This window comes from Silurus aristotelis, assembly GCF_946808225.1.
Source record: "Silurus aristotelis genome assembly, chromosome: 28".
Classification (NCBI taxonomy): Eukaryota; Metazoa; Chordata; class Actinopteri; order Siluriformes; family Siluridae; genus Silurus; species Silurus aristotelis.
In genome coordinates, this window is record NC_139601.1 from 3639502 (window position 1) to 3645501 (window position 6000).

Consider the following 6000-nt stretch of genomic DNA (forward strand, 5'->3'; position numbering starts at 1 on the left):
TCATTGTAAAATATGTCATTATGTGCTGTAATAATCAGTCACAAAGACATTTTTGGCTCATCCAAATCTTTTGTGTCTATCTGTACACCTTGTGCAATATAAAATACACATATTCTAGGGGTAAAGATGCTTAAAGCAGCCATAAATAAAAGTTTGCTAAACAGCATGCTAAACTGGTAGCTGTCGAAGCGTTGAATACTTGTGACTTTTTATTTAGAAAATCGGCGTAGTTGCATTATTTGACCACAAGATGGGGGTAAAGCTACAATAACCGCCTAGTGCTTTTGTCCACTAGGTGGCGTCAAAACTTAATTAAAAAGAACTGAGCTCGGGTCTCTTAAAAAAAAAAAAAAAAAAAAAAAGGCAATTACCATTTCACTTATAAAAAAATTTTTATTTCAAAGTAAACACAGATTTGAAGATTAAACAAAATTGCATTTCTAAGTTTAAGACATTCGATTTTTATTTATTAATTAATAAGTATTTCATTCTCAGAACCTTTGTTTTGTAATTAGAAAATTATCGTGTACCTCTTTTGGTGTATTTTCCTCCACCATTTTTGTCTTTTTGCTTCGAAGTTTATAAAGTTAGTGAATGGATTGCATTCTTATTGAACAATACCATGGATAAAAAAAGGTCTTTGAAAAAAATATTGATGCCATTTCTGACACCCCCCCACCACACACACACACACACACACACACACACACACACACACGCACTTACTTTATTGTGGTGTATTTTAATTAAAATAACTGGTATTCAGTTATACTACTGTATATGCACAATAGTATACATACAAATTATACATTGTTTTCTGTGCTTGTGTGTATTTTTAGTGTCCTTTCATTAATATTTGACCTCATTAACTATATAGCTTTTTTGTGGATGTTGCAGGTGACCAAACACTATTTATCTTCCATCACTATAGCTGTTCCTTTTGAAAAGCTTTCTGGTGTGCAATTTGCAGAAATTATGGTTTAGAAAATAAAATAAACTAAAACAAACCTTTCAACCTTTTTTTATTTTATTTTTTATTTAAAATGCAAGATTTATAGACATAAAATTACTATAGATAGATAGATAGATAGATAGATAGATAGATAGATAGATAGATAGATAGATAGATAGATAGATAGATAGATAGATAGATAGATAGAACTATATTGTCACTGCATAGTACAGGTACATCATGTGATATATATGTGAATAAATGCACAGCAAATAAATGTTAACGCTATGGCAGTGAAAATGTGCAGGAGCTCAGTAAATATAAGAATCGAAACCTGTATATAAACATATATGAGTTTAAGTTATATAAGTGCAGGTTGTGTGTAAGGCACAATATGTGTGGAGAATGTGGGATAAAATAATTTACAATACCAGAAATATACAACTGTATAAAAGGTTATACACAGTATATATACACACACGATTATATAAATCCTTTAGGATACACAATGAATACATTCAGGCTAAACACATAGAATGATTGAAAAGACTAATACTTCAGAATAAATGTGCAGAATGATATAGAATGTGCTGAGAGAAGCAGATGTGTATTATGTGCACTAAAAGGACACAAATGGAGAGTTTTGTATACGGTTCATTAAACTGTTGTTGGTGAATTTACTTCACCTGTCTTAAAAATAAATAAATAAATGAAATAAAATCATCTGGAGAACAGAAACACAGATTTGGCCATGTTGCTCATTTCACAGCATATCAGTCTAATCAAAAAAGGAGTCAAGCTGAATTTTTAACATGATAATCATTTCTTCTAGAACCCGGACGATTTCGGTCTTCGGTGACGACAAAGTGACATGTGTATTTGTGTTCCTAGGATGTGGAATCCAGTTTGAAATGAATGAGGAGATTCAAATTCTGACAAAATTCATGAAAATTTTATTCTTTCTGCAAATCAAAAAAATAGCTCGAATCACACATTATATTTTGCCACTCGTTCTCTGGTTTAGGACAAATCCAATGCTTCTATTCGAATCATCTGCTCTTATTTTCTGGCGCTGAAGATTCTCACAACATATTTATCATTGTTTACTACACATTAGTGTCATAGTAAACAGTGTTCGAGCTCCAGCTCTAACCACAACAAATTCCTGGGACATGTGTAACCTCAACAAACACATTATCACCTGGCAACATACTTTATTGTGTTTTTGTTGTTGTAGTTGTAGTTGTAGTTGTTGTTGTGTTAGTTCTTTATTTCATAGTCTCGCTCCTGTTTGTGAGCGTTTGCTGATAACATGCAATCTGTAGATGAAGCACTGATATCAGTAAAACACACTAAAATGAGTAATGTAAAGTGAAAGGACTTTCGTATCACTGCTTAGTCTCTCGTACACACATACAATAGCTTTATATCTCAATAACGATAAAATCATTTTTTGAGTGTAATTTCCTGGAAAAATCATTAAATATCCTACAGTTTTATATAAATATATAATAGTAAAATACATCATACTTAAGCCTGAATGCATTGTTGAGCAACTACTTAGAAACATTAATACACACGTACAACAATGTGGACATAAAAATAATGTGGACATAAATCCTAGATCAGTGTTATATATTATATTATTATATTATATTATATTATATTATATTATATTATATTATATTATATTATATTATATTATATTATATAGTTCAAGTTGTGCATTTTGAAGTTTGTGAACTCTCTCTTTGTTGCATTGTTCCGTCTTGCTTTTTCTAATTAATTTTTAATTACTGAATTAAAAAATTACTGAAATCACACGGCAAATTCTGTCACTGATGAACGTTGCAATGAATGATGAACACTGCTTACAGTGATCACTGTGCTAATGTCTGTTTAATTCGCCTCAAATCACACACACACACACACACACACACACACACACACACACACACACACACACTACTGCACTATGCCATCACACCCTCACAATGTTTGTGTCTTCTTTGTATGCTGTATATTATTTTTATTCTAATGTTATCTTTTATTTATAAAGTGTTTAGTATATTTCTTACTCTCTGTGCTGCTGTAATATATGAATTTCAATGTGGAATGAATAAAGTCTGTCTGTCTGACTTTTGTGTTAAACCTCCCAATTAATAAAATCCTGATATTCACCATTGGGGTTTTTTACGCTTATTTAAGGCTTATTAAAGTTATTTAACTACAAACTCTCAACATCTAAACTAAAGATCTTGTAATATCTAGTACTAAATGTGTAAGAAATAAAATAATTGGCAGTGGCAACACCAAAACAAGACTAACAATTCATTGTTTTACAGTAAAAGCATATTTGTATATATATTATTGTAGTACAGTTTTTCTTCAACAGTCACTGAGAGCTGAAGCTACAGATCTTTGAGAGGTTCAACCTCAACCTGCTTAAACTTATGGTAAATATTTGTCAACACTGTTTAATATTTATATTTATATGTGATGATTGCAATCCAGTTTCGGTTAAGTTTTTAGGGACATCCCTGTCAACTTATTGAGAGGTATGGGTTTTAAATGGGTCACAATTTGATATGTTTATGTGAACACAACATGCTGAACATTTAATCTGAATTTGAGGCTTAAAAACATTTGATTTTGCTTGACCTCATTTCATAAATTTAAATTAAAAGTGCAGAAAGTATTTTAGTTAAAAAAAACAAAAAATTCCACTACAAATGTTTGTAAAAGGAAACATTATCATCTCCTGAACTATCTCCAGAAACTGTTGCATAAAGATGAAAATACAATTAAAATACAACAACAATTCTAAAAGCACTACCACACCACAAAAAAAATTTTCTTCACTTAATTATAAATCTAATTTTGTAATTTCTTCAACCCTTCTACTGTATATGTGCAGAAAATATTCTAATCTTGAATAATAGACTTTTATTATAAAATAAAATTGTTATAATTATAGAATAAAACTGACATCCTGGGAATTTCTTTTGTAAAAGTTTTAATGAATGAAATCATTTGTTTCCTCATACAGGACATATTGTCATGCCTGAACGTTAGATTTCTGCACTGTAAATCCTTTAAATTCTCTCGTGAATCATGATTTCAACTACTTTATTATACAGAGGAGAATAAATTATGTAACTTCGATCATCCAGCTTGGATTACAGGCCTGAAAGCACAACAAATTCTTCGAATCCTTTTCATCGAAAAGTGTCACAAAGTCTATCCATACACATCTAAGTATTATCTGATGTAAAGCAGCTCAAGGTCACGTGTATGGTATGTGTGTGTGTGTGTGTGTGTGTGTGTGTGTGTGTGTGTGTGTGTGTGGCAGTTGTGTGAACTGTGCAGTGATTAGTGCTTCACCCTTCACCCTGTCCTGCTCGCACACCAGCTCTACCTTTGTGCAGGAATTTTTGGCATTGCTGCTGCCGGCGATGCGTGATGCAGTACTGAGCGCTCATTGTGCCCGCGTGTGGGCGCGCTGGTATGCGGGTTCTTGGCGTGTGGCGTGGCAGGACACGCGTGTGGCCGTCGACGCCAGTCTGCCCGCCTGTCTGTCTCTCGGCGCTGCTAGTCGGACACACCTGAGCGAGGCTGGAATCACCCACATGGCTGCCTGGCCTTTATCTCTGCCTCTCTTTTTCTTTCTCTTCATCTGTATGCTTTTATAGCCAAGACTTCTCTATTTCTCTTCCCCCCCCCCCTTTTTGTCTCTTTCAGATTGTTCTCTGTTTTACACTCCTAAAATATGAGTAATTTCTTGCTCTCACTCTATTACTCTTTATTTTCAGTTCTTCAGTTGAGTGTAAATGTAAAAAAAGAGTACAATTCATTTACTTGTAAAAGTGTGAGCTTTAAAGCATCACAAACTAAAAGAAAGTCTGTTTTAGATCACACACACACACACACACACACACACACACACACACACACACACACACACACACACACACACACACACACACACACACACAAGAAAAAACTATGAAAAAATAAACTACCACTGATCTCAAATCCTTCTGGGTAAAAACAACTACAATTAACTACCATCCAGAACCAGAAGCCTAAAGGATCTTTTTAACATGTTTTTTTAGAAACCAGTGGGCTGTATTTATAATTAATACTTAATTATAACTTAGTAAGCACAAAAAAAACCCTAAACTAAAACATAAAAAACATCCTACAAAAAAAAAAAGGATCATTTCCAATTATCATTATGATTAGCTTTTATTTGCTATAATTACATGGCAAAATATCTGATGACACGAAGTGCTAGTGTTTACAAAACAAATCAATTTAGCTAGCTACATACAAAACGCAGCTAATAGAGGAACACACTGACAGAAAGACACCACATTCATGTAGAAATTTCAAGCTGACTTTTTTACTTTTCATTTATTTCCACATTAACCTTTTTCACGCCAATGTTCTTTCTTCAGGTGTCGAGGACTGGAGGTCAGGCCATCTTCTAAAAGCACCTCCAGATTTTTATAAATGACTCACATAATCACACAAGAGAAACATATGCATTGTATTTTTCTTCAATTATCAACAGATGTACTTTTGCTTGTTTTTTTAGTTTTTTTTTTTCTGCGATTTTTAGTGTAGGATGCTGCAGTGCAAACCATGAAATCATGAAAAATGTAGCCTTAAATAAACTAAAGGATAATTAGATAAAGATTTTTGTTCAAAAAAAAAAAAATCACACATTGAGATAGATAAAAAATTGTACCTGCTTGAAATGTGATGAGTCAAATGTCTATTTATGACTGAAAGAAAAGCAAACAAAGCGATATCCTATCAAACTGTCTTAATTGTCTCAGTGTCATTATCTGGTCATTTAAATACACTGGGAGGCATGAAATCAGTATCGTTATTCATTATCGAAACTGTATACAAGCTACAATGACAAAAAAATGTACATTATCAGCATCACTAATGCACAATTGTCGACCTCGAAGAGAGAAAAAAGGTCATAAGGCCATCGCGCTGTAGCCGAGGACGGAGACGTGTGTCTTTCGGGTACG